A 15,774-nucleotide genomic window follows, 5' to 3' on the forward strand; every position below is an offset into this window, starting at 1 on the left:
CTTTACTTTATCTTATCTTACCTGATTTAATTTTATCTTACCACGCCACATGGCTTATGGGATCTTAGTCCCCTGACCAGGGTTCACCCTGGGCCCTCAGCAGGGACAGCTCGGAGTCCTAACCACTGGACCTCCAGGGAATTCCCAATAAAATAAATTAAAGAAAAAGAAAACTGGCAACGAGAAACTTATTCAGGTGGAAGTGCATTTGCAATCCTAACAATAATCATACCAACCGTTGTCTACTAAGCACCTGCTATATATCCCATGCACGTTGGCAGGCATTTACCTGTATCGCCTTATTGGTTTCTTTTATGAGAGAGGGGCTATTGGAATCTCCATTTTAATGAGGAGATGAGGAAGTGTATGCTCACATATCCAGTTTTTGGTGGAGCTGGGTCATCTCCCCCAGCATGATGGGGAACAGAGGTAACGGCACAGTCAGATGGAAACGCATCAGTCGACACTTGATACACCTTAAACTTACACCCTGGTTTGCGTCAGTTGTATCTCAATAAAGCTGGACAAAATGAATGGCACAGCAAGATGATCAGCAACAAGGCTGGGCCCAAGTTAAGACCGTTTACCAGAGTAGAAAGTCATTCCTGGCTGTACAGATAAAGGTGAGGTTGGCATTCCCCAGGCCAGTGAACAGATTTAGCACAAGTTCCACAAACACCAGTGAACAACTGTATGGAACTTGACAGAATCAAAGCATGACTGTTATGGAGAAAGAGGGGGGCCCAAAACACAGACTGCAAGAGTGCATTTGGAGATGGTAAGCTCCTTGAGGAGGAGAATCACGCCCGGATTGTCTGTTTCCCCAAAACCCTATCACTGCCACAGGGGCTGCCTTTCTGTTCATTCCCAAGACACCTTGGTCGTCCAGCCCCAGAGCGAGTGCTCCCTGGTCTGGGGGGTAGGGGTTCCAGTCTGCGAGCTCATTCAAGCCTCAAGGAGTCCAGGCTGAAACGGCAAGAGAGGGCACCAGGTGGGCAAAACGGGACCAACAGGGGCCCCAGCTTCAGGTCATCATCCGTCGGTCATCTTCACTCAGACTGTAAACTTTTCATCCTGAAAAGGCTTTCCCCCCCCATTTTTATTATATTTGAAACCCATACAGAAAAGTAGAAATAACAGTACAATGAGTATTCATAGATCCCCCACCTAGATTCAACAATGGTTGACATGTTGTCGTATTTGCTTGCTATATCCACCCACCTGTTAGCTACCTATTTACCTACCTACCTATTATCTGTATACCTCTGAACCCCTTTAAAGTATAAACATAGTGAATTTTCTCCTTCAAATACATCCCCAGAAAGTAAGGATAGTCACCTGTATAATCACAATACCATCCTCACACCTAACAAAATAATGATTTCAATCTAATAACAAGGCTATATTCAAGTTTCCCCACTTGCCCCAAATATTCTTTGAAGCTGGTTTCTTGACATCGAGAATCAGGCATTGCGTTTTGTTATCATTTCCCTCAAATCTGTTTGAATCCAGAACAATCGTGTCTCCTTTTACTGTGTCTTTGACTCTTGAAGAGACAGGTAAGTCACCTTGTATAATGTTCCATGTTGTGTGTGGGTAGGGGGGTGGGATGAATTGGGAGGTAACACAGGGAACTCTACTCAGTGCTCTGTGGTGACCTAAATGGGAAGGAAATCCAGAAAAGAAGGGATATACATATATGTAGAGCTGTTTCCCTTTGCTGCACAGCAGAAACTAACGCAACATTGTAAAGCAACTGTACTTCAATAAAAATGAATTTAAAAAGTCCACACTGTGAATCTAACTATGTCCCCATTGTGCTATTTCACTTGTCCCTTTATCCGTATATTTTTAAACTGAAAGTTAGACCTCAGAGGCCTGATTAGATTCTGATGAAACCTTCTTGGCAAGAGCACGTCCTAGGTGCTGCCTCTGGTTCTATTACTAACGGGGTGTCATGGGGGGGTGTCTCCAGGGAGGGGGGTGGACAGGCAAGAAGGAGGCGGACGTGGGCTGGGAGCAGCCTGGCCTCCCCTCAGCAGTCCCTACGATAAGTCTCAGCACGTGTGCGTGGGCAGAAGGCTCTTCCTTTACCAACTGGGGGCCTAAGAGGAGCTCAAGCTTAGGGCTCTGGTGCAAAGGTCCCTTCGCCAGAAGGTAGCGGTCCGGAGAGCCCTGAGCTCCGGCCCAAGGCCCCTCCGGGGAGCTCGTCGGGATCAGAGTGCAGTGGCGCAAGGAAGAAGGGCTCAAGCAGAGACAGGCAGACCCAGCCCTGCAGGTTCTCAGCTCTTTGGTCTTGGGCACCTCACTCAAACTCCTTGAGCCTTGGTTTCCCTGTCCGTGAAACGGACGCCATAATCATCCTCCTTAACAGAGGAGTTTCAGGGATTCGCACCGATGGATAGAGACACTGGCACACGGGGGTGCCCAGCAGATGGGAGCTCGTGTGTGGGGAGAGCTGTGTGCACAGCAGTGGGCCGGGGCCCGCGCGAGGGGCTGCCCCCTTCTCCCCCACGTGTCGGGGGAGGTGAGGCTTGGAGCAGCTGGAGTCTCCCCGGCATAAGCGACTCTTAATTCTCTAATTAGGAGAAGCCGGTGGGTGGAGGCTGGCGGCGCACAAAGCCATGTCACACGTCCTCAGGGCCTACGGCCCTGTACGCCTGTGAGTTGCTGGCGGGGCGACACCTGCTGTTCCCTGCGTGTGCTGTTTGAGTCCTTGGTGAACCCCTCGGCCCTCTGTAATCCAGGTTTTCGGGCATATCACTTACACACTAACTCTGGAGTTGAGGGAAAATTCATCTCTTGAGATTTAAAGACAAATAAACATTCAAACATAAAATGGTTGAGTGTAGCTTTATACATGAGAAACCCACTCCAAAATACGGGCAATGAATAGAGCACTGGAGGTGCTGGAGGGGACTGGAGGTGTCCTGCTGTCGGTCACACACTTGGGATGAGAATGTTACACTCCAGCCGGGATGATTTTGGTCTCACATAACAGAATACGTAAGTAGGAGTGGCCTAAACAATGGGGCGTCTAATCTCACGACAAGAAGTGCAGAAGGAGGCATCTGGATGGGCGGGCAGCTCAACACCCTCAGGGCTCTGTCCCAGCTTCCCTGTGGTTCTCATGACCCCAAGGTGGCTGCTGCAGCGCCCAGTGTTACACACCATTGTGACAATAAGCAAAGATGGCCAAGGGGGGAAGGGTCTGCTCCAAGAGCCCCAGCCAGAGTCAATGTCCCCCCAACCAGAGCAGGCCACACGCCTGCTCCAAGCCAATCACTGTCCAAGAAGATGCGTGGCCCCGGCGTGGCTCCGACCAATTGCATTTCACCCTTCAGAGCTCGGCCCACCTCCCCTGAAAGTATTACATTCTGAACAGAACAAAAGGAGCAAAGCAGGAGTTGGTGGACAGCCAGCAAGGTCTACGGTGGTAACTAAGGAGAGTCATCCTCTGAGCCACCGTCACGAGGTCCCTGGGGAGAGAAGCAAGCTTTAACAAAGGCCCCCTGTGTGCAGACAGCGAACCCCAAAGGGAGCAGAGACGGGGCAAACCCTAGCCGTGAAGCGGCTTCGCTTTCGGAGAAGGTCGCCCAAGTCAGAAGGTCAGCTCCTCGTTGGTGAAAAGCAGGGACTGCTTCTGTGACAACACACAGGCCACAACGGCTGTGCCGTCTGCCGTGAGGATGAAGCCAGGTGTTGGGCTGTGGGCCGGGACCCTCCTGGGCCCCTCACTGCTTTCCTGAGGAACTGGGGGAACAGGCTTGTCTGAGAGAGGCAGCTGGTTTTGCCGTGTATGAAGGAGGGTCCGGGTTTGCCCAATCTTCTGATCATTCCAGAGAAGTCAAAATTTTAAAATGTTATATGAAATGGTCTCATTTTAAAAAACTAGCAAATTTAGAAAGTATATATTTAAAATATGGTGGACCAAGTACATCTGTGGGTCAGATTTGGACCTGCAGGTAGACGGGCTTGGGGAATGTTGCTGGGGTGACGGAGGTGCTCTCAAATGTATTTATGGTGATTACTGCACAACCTGACTTTTAAATTTACTAAAAAATCATTGAATTGTACACTTGAAATGGATGAATTGTACGTCAATATGCCTCCATAAAGTATGACGAAAATGTGGCCTGCAGGCTGTAGGTCTGCTGCCTGTGAACTGGAATATTCTTCCCAAGGCCTCTCCTGTCCTGGTCTTGGGCTTGCACCCACCTGCCTTGGGCGCTCTTGACAGTGGGTCAGGATGGCCTTCCCTGGTTGCTCAGGTCGATGTTGCTGGAGACCACCAGCTCCTCAGAGCTGACGCCCATCGATGGGGGGCGGCAGGACAGCATAGTGGTTACCTCACCTGGGTTCACTTCCCCTTTTTTCGACCCACGCTGTGACCTTGGGCACGTTCACCCTCTGGGCCAGTTATCTTAGTTTCCTCACCTCTGCGATGGGAATGGCAGTATTAGCTCCTGGAGGATTAAATGAGATGATACAGGTACGGCATCCGGCACAATGAAACCCGCGGGGGATTATATGGTTATCACTGGGCGGTCTCGCCACCAAGGGCGCCTGAGCAGTGGGGGCCCCTTCCTCCGCCCGCTGTTGGGTGGGAACTCCATCACTAAGCTCCGGGGCGCCGGAGGAAGGGGTGTACCCCGCACCCCAGGGGTCCACGGGGCGCCGAGGGAGGGCATGAGCTGAAGTCGCGGTTCCTGGGAAGCTCAGATTTGGGCTCCTTTTCCTTAGAAACTCAAGGAGGGTTGATGGACATCCTCTGTTCCTGTTAAAGCCTGATTCCTGCTGAAACAGGGCTTCTGCGGAGCTGCGGGTGCCCCTGGAGCCCCAGTCAGAGACCCAGGGGACCTTACACGCGGAGGCTGTGACCTCACCGCCTCGCCCCTGGCCGCCGGCAGAGGGCACGGCCCTCGGGATTGCCAGGCCCGGGACGCCTGCGCCCCCCGTCCCCGGTCTGACATGGCCCTGCTGATCTCCGCTCCACCCAGCAGCCCGGCCCCTACGAAGGCCCTGGGAGCCCCACTTAACGTGCTCAGCAAAGGTGAATTCTAATTTGCTTGCTTCAGGCGGGTCTTAAAGATATTCCCGAGGCATCACCTGAAACGGAAGCACCTTGGCCACCTCCAGGGCCAGGCCGCTGCCCTAGACTCACGGGAGCAGAGAGGGAGGCCCCACCCCGGGGCGAGGGGCCCACCGCAAACCCGGGAGCCCAGGAGGGGTCGCGTGCCTGCGGTGAACACGGGGGCCTTCCGGAGGGCAGTGTGGAGTGGGGCACACGGAGCTGAGGGGAGCCGGGGGCGCCAGGCCAGGCCGGATCCCTGGACCTGAAAACGCAGCGCCGAGAGAAGTGGGTCAGACCATCCGCCTGGTCCCCAGCTCCGCACGTGCTCATCCTGTCTCTCCGATTCCATCTGTCCTTCCCTAATTCTACAGGCTCCTCCTTCCCCTCTGCCCACATCCTGTTGCCCGAGGCCAGAGCGGCCAGGAAGGAGCCTCTAAGCGAGCTGGCTTTACCATCGGCTCCCGGGGGCTAGGCTGCGGTGGGCAGCAGGGGTGAGCTCAGGGGTGCCTGCAGACTGCGGGGGGAGGTTTTCTTACCCACCCTCGGGGGTGGAACGTGTCAGTTCACACCTGGTGTGTCGGGTAGGGGGCCTTAGGGAGCAGAGCAAACCCCACGGTCGTCTGGAGGTTTTAGAAAGTTGAAACGAAACTCTGAGAGCTTGAGCGTCCGCGTGACTGAGGCTTTCTGACTGGCTTTCACTGTTTCGGACAGAAAGATCTGTAGCAGGAGCAGGGGCTCAACACCCCTGGGTACTCGAGCCCCAGCCTCGTGGCCCCTCCTCCTTCTGAAATCCAGCTGCAATAGAAGCAGCTGCACAGGGCCTGCAGGCTCCTGCTGTCTCGTAGGGCTTTGTCCAGCCCCCCAGCAAGAATTACGAGCTCCCTCAGGCCTGGGGTCCAGGGTGTCTGACCCTCCACCGCCAGGAACCTTTTCCTGCTCAGACCAGCCGCCTCTGCCCTGCTGCGGGGCCCTGGCTTCACCACGTGGAGGGGGGCCCTTTTCTGTTAACAGAGGACAAGACAGCCCTTCCCCGGGGCTCGGGGGTGCTTCACCCCACACTCGGTTGACACACCTCTGCCTTCTCGTCCCCGTCACCTCCTTCAGCTAGTGAAACGGTTTGGTGTTAGAACTCCAGACAGTGTGACAGGCCGAATCGTGGCCCCAGATTCGTAGGCTGAAGCTCTAACCCCAGGACCTGAGAATGAGACTGGACTTGGAGACTTTACAGAGGGGATTAAGGGTAAATGAGGCTGTCAGGGTGGGTCCTGATCCAATCTGACTGGTGCCCTTACAAGAAGAGGAAATTTGGACACACAGAGAGACCAGAGGCCATGTGAGGACACAGCAACAAGGCCGTCTCCACGCCAAGGAGGGAGGCCTCAGAAGGAACCAAGCTGCGGACACGTTGATCTTGGACTCTGAGCCTCCAGAACTGGGAGAGAACACATTTGTGTTGTTTAAGCCCCTGTGTGTGGCATCCTTTATGGCAGTGCCAGCAAGCTCGTACAGAGCGAGAAGCTGAGGCCCAGGAGCAAGTGTCTCCTACCACAGATTCAGCGGCCCAGCTTCTGGAAATGCCCTGTGGGCGTCGTGTGCCCACCGGTGCAGTTCCCTGAGGGGGCTGTAGTCCAGCTGTGCCTTGGGTTTACTCCTTCTCATGCTCCCTGCAGACAGAAAAAGGGTGTGTGTCCCAATCAGGAGCCCCCCCCACCCTGTCCGGGCCTCCCACGCCCCTCCCACTCCATCATGCTCTGCCCCCAGATCACACCAAAGTGCCACTGAGTGTCACCTCACGTCGTGCGGAGGTGCAAGGCCCACTCTGCACTGTGGCTGAGGGGGCTCCTAGGAACGCCCGCCCAGGGCCCAGGTCTCCGGACAGGTGGACGGCACCAGGCAGCCACCCACGCCGTCTAGCTAAGCTGTCACCACCCTCAGCCAGGCCAGCTGCTGGACACCAGCCAGGAAGCTGTGCCACGGAGATGGGGGGCGGGCCATGGAGATGGGGGGGCGGGCCACGGAGACGGGGGCGGGCCACGGAGACGGGGGGCAGGCCACGGAGACGTGAGTCTGAACAATTCCTGGGGAAAGACAGGGAGACACAACCAGGAGAGACCAAAAGGCAACTAACAACAGAGGCTGGTCAGGCCATTTGGGCAGGCGTCTGTTTGTTTATGAGACCAGCAGAGGCCTGGGCCGTGGGCCCTGGGTGCGCAGGCTCCCCGATTTAACCCCAGAGCGCTGTCCCATGTGTCTGTGACTGTTCTTCGTTTCCTCCTCCAGGCACCTGGGAAGGCCGTTTGCGCATGTGAGTTCCTACTTCCCAGGGTCAGCTGTGAGTCACACTTGCCCAACTTTGCCCACCCCCATAGGATCTGGACGGAGCACAAAAGTCTGCCCCCATGCCCCGTCCTTCGCACCCAATCCCATGCCATCCTGTCGCTAATCACAGCCACCAGCTTCGCTGGCATGCTCCCAGGGGTGCTTTTTGTAAACAGTCACGAGTATATACTGTTCTTTCTTCTTCCTTTCTTATATTGGGGTGGCCCAGTACATACCTCTGCACCCTGTTTTTTCTTTTAACTTGAATGAAGTTTGCACAGAGAAAGGTCTTCCTGTCTCGGTAAAGCACAGCCTACCATTCACCTGTCTCTGTTGATGACCTGCTGGGTCTTTTCCAATATTCGGCCGCGTGACCATGGCCATCAGTGACCAGCTTCACATGGTGTCACTTCCTGCCTGTGGCCACTGCGTCCTTTCCAGGTGTAACGTCCCTAAGGCTATTGACCAGCGGGCTCAGTGACAGTCTCTTCCAGGAATGGAGGCTTCAGCTGGAATTTGTGAAGCTGAGTCATGGCTGGACCGGGACATGGTCTCAACGTCCCCGAAAGCGTTCTTGGCTTTTCTACAGGACCTCGACCTCCTGCCCAGCCCCTGGCCCGCCAGGCCGCGCACCCTGTGGTGGTGTGAGCCTGGTCCCCAGCCCCAGAAGGAAACCCCAGCTCAGTCGCAGTCCCAACTGTCCCCTGGCCCGGGGATGTCCCTGCTCTCACCCTAAGGGTCACTTCCTCACACTGCTTCTGCCCAGTCCCCCCTCTTCTCGCGCTCCCTCCGGGTTTTCTTCAGCTGTCCGGAGAGGGCGCACACGCAATTCCTCGGCACCTAAAGTGGCCCACTCAGCCCCCAGCAGGGAGCCCACATTGGCCTCTGGTCTAAGGCCCTTCCTGCTCACCCCACCCGGCCCTCGGGCATTGGCCTCATTACACAGAAAGACCCAAGTCCCTTGCAGGCTCCAGGCTCTGCCCCTTCCTCCAGACCCTCTGGTGACACAACGCTACTGTCACCACTGGGGACGCCAGGGTCGGGGGGCACCGCGCTTCACGCAGAAGGTGTCCTCGGGGAGGCCGAGGGCTGCTCCCAGCCGGTGCGGGGCAGGGACGACGACAGGGCCGGGCCCCCGGGACGAGCAATCCCATCTCAGCTCCACGGACTGAGCGCCTGCGGCCCTAGCGCCTGGGCAGGGCCACGTCCAGTCTCGGGCCACGCTCCCTCTATTCCACCTCCATCCTTCCCTCCCTTCCTCACTCTCCGTCCAGGCCCTCCGCGCGCATCCCCACCTGGGTGGATGCTTCTCCTCCCTCTGCCACGTCTGCCCACCCCCCCAGGTCTCATTTAAAACGTCACTTCCGGGGGCTTCCCTGGTGGCGCAGTGGTTGAGAGTCCGCCTGCCGATACAGGGGACACGGGTTCGTGCCCCGATCCGGGAAGGTCCCACATGCCGCGGAGCGGCTGGGCCCGTGAGCCACGGCCGATGAGCCTGCGCGTCCGGAGCCTGTGCTCCGCAACGGGAGAGGCCACGACAGTGAGAGGCCCGCGTACCGCAAAAAAAAAAAAAAAAAAAAAAGTCACTTCCGGTAGACACTGCCTTGCTCCCCCGCCCTGGGTTGGGTCTCCCCCCGCCCCCCGACACTGTCCCATCTCTCCAGACCCTAAATGCGTCCACGCCTGTGTCTCCCTACGGATGGCAAACTTCCTGAGGGCACGACCGCCCCCAGCACAGAGCTGGGCACCGAGCAGATCTTGGTAAGAGTTTGGTGAGTGAACGGATGAGCAGAAGGAAATCAGAGGCAAAGGATCAGTCGTCGCTTTGTCAGCGAGCGCTCAGGCGGCCGGACACTGGGAACCTCAAAACAAATCCCACACATCGAGCACATCCGTGTACCAAGGAGGGGATGTGGGCAGGAGTCTGTGGCGGGGAGGGCGCTCGCGGTGCCCCCGCTTGATTTCAGTTCCCGTACTCGGTCGAGCTAGCAATTCTGGGCCCGTTTCTGTCCCAGAAGACCCCGGGTTTTCTGGTGGAATAAAAGTCCTCCTTGTCACCCTGAGTCACTGACCCCAGGAATCCGGACCTCGGTCAACACCCTGGCTTCCCCCGGGAAATTTTTGTCACCTCTCCTGGGCTCTTGCGTCCCCTTTCGGTCTTTTACTTGTTGTTGTTGTTTTAATAAAACGCTGGCCCACCCAGTCAGTCCCTTCCCTCCAGCCCTCAGCTCATCACCGTGACAATAACTGCACTTAAAGATTCATTATTTTCATTTGCATTTAAAAGGTAATCCTTGTGGCCCCAGGACAATCTGTTTCTGGTATTCCAACCTTAAAAATATTTAAGACCCCTGCATTTGCATTTTAACACAGACCTCGCCAGGTTCCGTGTTGGGGGGTAGAGTCACCCCAAATCTCTCCATTTGCGTTGGGGGAAAAGAAGCGTTGCCTGGGCGCTGGCTCTGGCATACCTATGGAGCAATTCCAGGTGCTAATGCAGCTGCGGCCGGGCGGGGCACGCAGGCCGCACAAGCCCCACGCCCTGATCCGGAGCCCACCTAGTCCCCAGGCTGACCGAGAGGCTGGCCGACATTCCGGGCTCTTTGGTAGGTCTGGGAAGTAAGGCATCCTTGTGGATTTGTCCTAAGCCCTGTTTGCGTTTTGTTTTGAGGCAGAGACAGCCATGTTCCCCTTCTCTGCCCTCCTGCACTTGAACCGGCCTCGAGCAATCTCGTCTCAGCTGGGAACTTCCCCTGTGCCACTGCCCAACAGATGGTTTTCCTGCTGCAGACCTCAGGTTCTGTCTTTGAAGCTTTGGGGCGGAGTCAGGAGCGGGTGTCGGTGTCAGGACAAGAGGCCCCGCACACAGCGTGGGCCAGCCAGGCCTGGCCGATGCCTCCACTTAGGGGGAGCTGCAGAGGAGCTCCTCTGGGAGCAAAGGAGCCGGCACTGCTCTCTGAGTGCAGGTCCCCTCGGCAGCACCGTGTCCCCAAGGCCGGGGTGAAAGCGCCGGGTCTGGAGATGCGGGGGGAGGATGGAGCGATGGGGGCGGAGGAGGGGGACTCCCATCCTCTCCCCACTGCTGTCACTTCTTTCTGCTTCAACAACCACCAGGCGCCTTTTAAATAGGCCCTGAAGTCAACGTTTCTGCTGGATGGCCTGACTCCCCACTGACCTCCAGCCCGGGACCACCGCCTGGACTTGAAGTCTGGGGCCCAGGGCCCCAGGGCTGCGCAGGCCCCTCCTCTGACGCCCAATCTCACTTCCTTTACGAGGCAGCCGCCAGCTCCCCTCCCTGAGTCCCCAAGAATTTGAGCCTTTTTAATCTGTGCCCATAATGCCATGAGCTACTATTTAACTTTTCCACATGGACCCATCTTCCGAAATGCAGTGGTTCTCAGCCTTGGCTGTGCTAGAGAACCCCCAGCAAAGCTTAAAAAAAATACCTGCACCCAAGTCCCAAGGCCGGGGGAGCAGATTTAAGTGGTCTGGGGTGGGGCTTAGAGGACCCCACGTGCTGTCAAGGCTCTGAACCGGAAGGCAGGGCTGGCCTCAGCAGGGCTGTCTGAGGTCTGTATGGACGGGAGGGCTGGACACGTCCGGGAAGGAGGAGGTGAGGCCCGGCCACTCCGTGGAATAATGAGGGAGCCTAAGAGGTGTGTGATGCGCTCGTGGCCTCCTGGTGAGTAGGTAGTCCTTGCCCAGAGCCTCCGCCCCGCTGGTCATCCTTCCGGTGCTTTGCTGTGTCCACACACCTGCGGGCTCCCCAAGGGGCTTCAGCGAAGGGCAGGAGGACGGTACCTCCAGGCTCAGCCGCTTGCTGCGTGACCTGTACAGAGTTTATGAACGTCTCTGAATTCCAGGTTTCTCATCTGTCAAACAGGGTGAAAGGCGGCTCGCCCACCTCCTAAAGCCACCGTGCGGACTACAGAGCGAGGGCTACAGGACACAGTTCGCCTCGCAAGCCGAGCTCACGGTAAAGGCCACCGCAGCTGTTTCCACCTGGTCCCGCCTCTTGGAGGCTGCAGAACGGACCACCTGGGCTGGGTGTGGAGCCCTGAGGCCTCTGTTGCAGCATCTTAGACAACAGGGGCAACAACAGGTCTTGCGCATGTTGGCGGCCTTTGTGGGTAAAGGGCAGCGCGCAGAGGGCTCCCCTGCCCCCTCCTCCCGCCCTAGGTCTCCTCTGTCCGGGCTCAGACTCTCCCCTGACCCTCCTGAAGAGTCAGAGACTGGGAGGCTGTGGACGGAGCTTGGGAATCAAAGAGGAGGTAGGGACAGAGGACGGGGCGAAGAGATGCACTTCAGGGATAGAAGACCTGGTGAAGTCAGCGAAACAAAGCCCATCAGCGCAGGGCCTGAGTCTCCCGGAAGAGCTGAGGAAACCCCACGCTTCCTTCACCCACTCACCGCTGGACAGGTGTCGACGGGGGTTCAGTGCGAGGGGCACAGGGCTCTGTGGACGGTCTCTGCCCATAAAGGAGATGCGTCCTGCTTGCAGACAAAGCCCCGGGACGTTTCAATGTAGTGAGCAAGCCCTAAAACAGCACCGGAGGGGCCCCTGACCTGGTCTCTGTCCTGGGGCGGGAGTCATGACCTCTGAGAGTAAAAGGGCCCTCGCTGAGATAAGAAAGTGGGAGTTGGCCAGAAGGGGAGGGGAAACCTCTCAGGCCCAGGGAATGTGCGCCAAGGTCTGAGGTCGGGGCGAGCCTGGCTCGACAGGGGCACAGCCTGGAATTCAGGAAGTCTCTCTGGAGACCGGGGGTGACTGGTAAGGCTGGTGAGGCCCCACGAGGACTTCGGAGGGTTTTTAGAAGAAAAGTGACGGGATCTGCTTTGTTTCATGAAAGTCTCTCCCCCAGAGAGGAGAAAATGCTGGAAGAGCTTCACGGGCCAAAGTGGAATCCTCGGTGAGAGGTGCTCAGCCAGGGAGGCCTCGGCGTCCAGGGAGCTGCCCTTTCCCTCTCCCGCTGCTGGGGGACACCCAGGGGAGCGGCGGATCCCCGACGCCCTGTCGGCAGACGGTGATGGGTCCTCCACCCCCGGGAGGCTCAGGTCCCCACGTCTGCAGAGACCACGCCACCCAAAATGTGCACCGTCTCACCAGAGGCCGCTTCTTGTCTTTGGACTCGGAACCCACACTGAAGGTGGCATGATTGCTGATGAACCCCTGTACCAGCCAGAGCGAGGGACCACAGGGCAGCCTTGCAGGTAGGACAGGTGTAATGAGGGAAAAGCTCCCCCCAGCAAAAAAAATAGGAAAAGAAAAATAAGACTGGAACAAAAACATTACAGAGAGCGTAAAGGTCAAACGTGGGGCTTGCCAAGAGTGAGCCGGCACCTGCGGGCAGGAGGACAGGCCGAGGGACACTCAGCGTTCACGGAAGGTGGATGGGAGCGGGATCCAGCCCCGGTCCTCAGGCTGGTGCCCGCAGGGGCAGGTTGCTGTTCACACCCGCTGCTGTGCAGCTGTCTGTCAAACTGCTGTCGGGATCTTGGGGCTTTGATTTTCTAGGCTGAGGGCATGAGCTGGTTACTGATGTCTGGGAGACAAACAGGGGAAAAGCTCGGAAGACTCAGAGCTCAACATGCAAAATGTCAACAATGCCCTCACTTGTAGTGGGGAACCCCCATCCTCAACGAGGCCAGAATCCGCTGCCTTCTCCGAAAGCAAACCCGTAGGGCTCTGCAGGACGGAGAGCGAGCGGGAAGGATGTCCATGGCTCTCGATTCTTTGGTTTGTTTTTGTTTTTAAACGGTCCAGCCTGCCCGGCTGCTTCTCCCTGAAAAGCTTGGGATCCTTCCCGCGTTCCTCCTGTCTGGGACCCACCTCCACTCCCGCTCTCAGCAGCGAGGTCGTTAGCCCTCCTCGCTGCTGGTTGAAGATTCCACCTTTTTGAGACTTCCAAATTATTAGCACTTGTTCCAAAAATATTTTGCTCTTTTCTCCACTCCTGTTTTCTTCATCCTTGTGGATCTATGCTTTCAAAAACAAAACACCTCTTCTGCTGTCATTTAATGGGGTTTTGAGGGGAGCTGAGGTTAATTCCTGGGCTCAGTCTGCCTTCGTTACTGGGAATCAGTCCGTGCAGTCAGGAAGGTGCCCAGCTTGGAGGACTCTCCAGGCTCTCGCTGGGGACCCACATGCCTTGTAGTTTTGGTCATCTGGTCCCTCAGTCCACAGCCAACAAGAAGGGACACTTCAGAGGGGAGAGTTTAGAGAAAAGACCCTCCAGAAGGAGCAGGTGGGAGAGTTACCTGGTGGTGGTAGGATTCAGCACTTTCACTGCCCTGGCCTGGGTTCAGTCCTTGGTCAAGGAACTGAGATTCTGCAAGCCGTGTGACACAGCCAAAAAGAAAAAGAAAAAAGGAGCAGGTTGACTGCATGGTGAGGGACAGAGAGTCATATTGATATAAAGAGTGTGTAGGGACAGAGCCACTGAGAACAGAGCTGAGCGTGGACACACCGCGGTGTGATGGCCCAGCAGCTACACGAGGATAAAATAAAGGCTCCTGAGCGTGACCCTGACACGGCGTAAAAGGTCAAATTACGTTCAGTACATTCTACAAAGCCAGAAAAAAACATACTTTAGAAAGACTTGTGCAAGGAACATTACTTCCCCTGCATAACTGCATAGTTACTTGACAGTTTTAAAAATATTTCCACCTGTGTCGTTTCACAAACACACAAACTGATTTGGGAAAAGGCTTAGTGGGAGGCACCTGTCACTCCCCCCTCTTTGCAGATAAAGTCATTAAGGCTGAGGAATGTTCAGATTTTCTTCAATGCCACACAGCAGTTCTGTGGAAGCACTGACTTTTCTGCTTCCTAAGAATACTTTAGTTGTTAAAAACACAAGCTCCTGTATCTGGAAAATTCGTCTTATGCCTGGTCTTTTCTGTCTGATGTCCCACCTGTGCTGGGGAAGCTGCCCTGACGCCTGCAGACCTGCGGCCTTGCTGCCAGGGATGCGACAGGTGACCCTGCCTGGGCCACGTCCGTGTGACTGGGCAGGTTACCCAGTCTCCAGGTGCTCTGTGTGCTCACCCACCTGTCAAGGGGCCTGCAAGGATTCAGTGAGTGAATATATATAATTCTCAATAAGTTTTACCTATTATTATATCCATTTTCTTAACTCTGGTGGTCAGAGACCTTATTATCATCTATAAAAATGATATATCCATCACATTAAAACCTCAACCTGTATACTGCTGTGGGTTGAATATAGCAGCAGCATATAACTCACTGTACAGGGAAAAAGAAGTTTTTTTTTTTTTAGAGGCATCTTTTTTTTTTAAAAAAATTAATTAATTAATTTATTTTTGGCTGTGTTGGGTCTTCGTTTCTGTGCGAGGGCTTTCTCTAGTTGCAGTGAGCGGGGCACTCTTGATCGCAGTGCGCGGGCCTCTCACTATCACGGCCTCACGTTGGCAGGTGGATTCTTAACCGCTGCGCCGCCAGGGAGGCCCAATGTTGTTTTTCTTTACTACTTGCTTTTTCCTTTTGATTCCTCTTACTTTTTTTTTTTTGGCCCTGCCATGCTGCATGTAGGATCTTAGTTCCCTGACCAGGGATCGAACCGTGCCCCCTGCAGTGGAAGCACGGAGTCCTAACCACTGGATCGCCAGGGAAGTCCCTGATTCCTCTGACTTTTAAAAACTAATCTTGAGAGCTTCCCTGCTGGCACAGTGGTTAAGAATCCGCCTGCCAATGCAGGGGACACAGGTTCGAGCCCTGGTCCGGGAAGATCCCACGTGCTGCAGAGCAACTAAGCCCATGCGCCACAGCTACTGAGCCTGCGCTCTAGAGCCCATGAGCCACAACTACTGAAGACCGCACACCTAGAGCCTGTGCTCTGCAACAAGAGAAGCCACTGCAATGAGAAGCCCGTGCACCGCAACGAAGAGTAGCCCCTGCTCGCTGCAACTAGAGAAAGCCCGTGTGCAGCAACGAAGACCCAACACAGCCAAAAATAAATAAAAATTTAAAAAATATATATTAATCTTGAACTCTTGAAGAGGGAGTTCTTAATTCCTATTTATTTTATCTTTAGAATTTCTTCCTGCTTAGTAAGCGATGGGCTTTTTACTTCTTGGAGTGATGACAAGGGGCCCGGAGGTTCCAGCAGATTAGGAGCTGCTAAGTGGCTTTGTGGGTGATTTGGGGCAGAAGGCATTGTAGGAGTGGGGCATGGCTGGGATGGGAGGGGTGCAGGGCAAGCATGTGGACCGTGTGTGTGACACAGGTCACTGGGGCAGCCTACCATGGCGTCGCCATTAGGTTGGCCTGGGGCTGAGTCACAAGAGTTACTCCAATGACAGTGATGTTCGTACTGCTGGGAACTTGCCGGGCACTGGGCCCTTTGCAGGCCTTCCCCACT

Source organism: Orcinus orca, chromosome 11 (genome assembly GCF_937001465.1).
Source record: "Orcinus orca chromosome 11, mOrcOrc1.1, whole genome shotgun sequence".
Taxonomy (NCBI): domain Eukaryota; kingdom Metazoa; phylum Chordata; class Mammalia; order Artiodactyla; family Delphinidae; genus Orcinus; species Orcinus orca.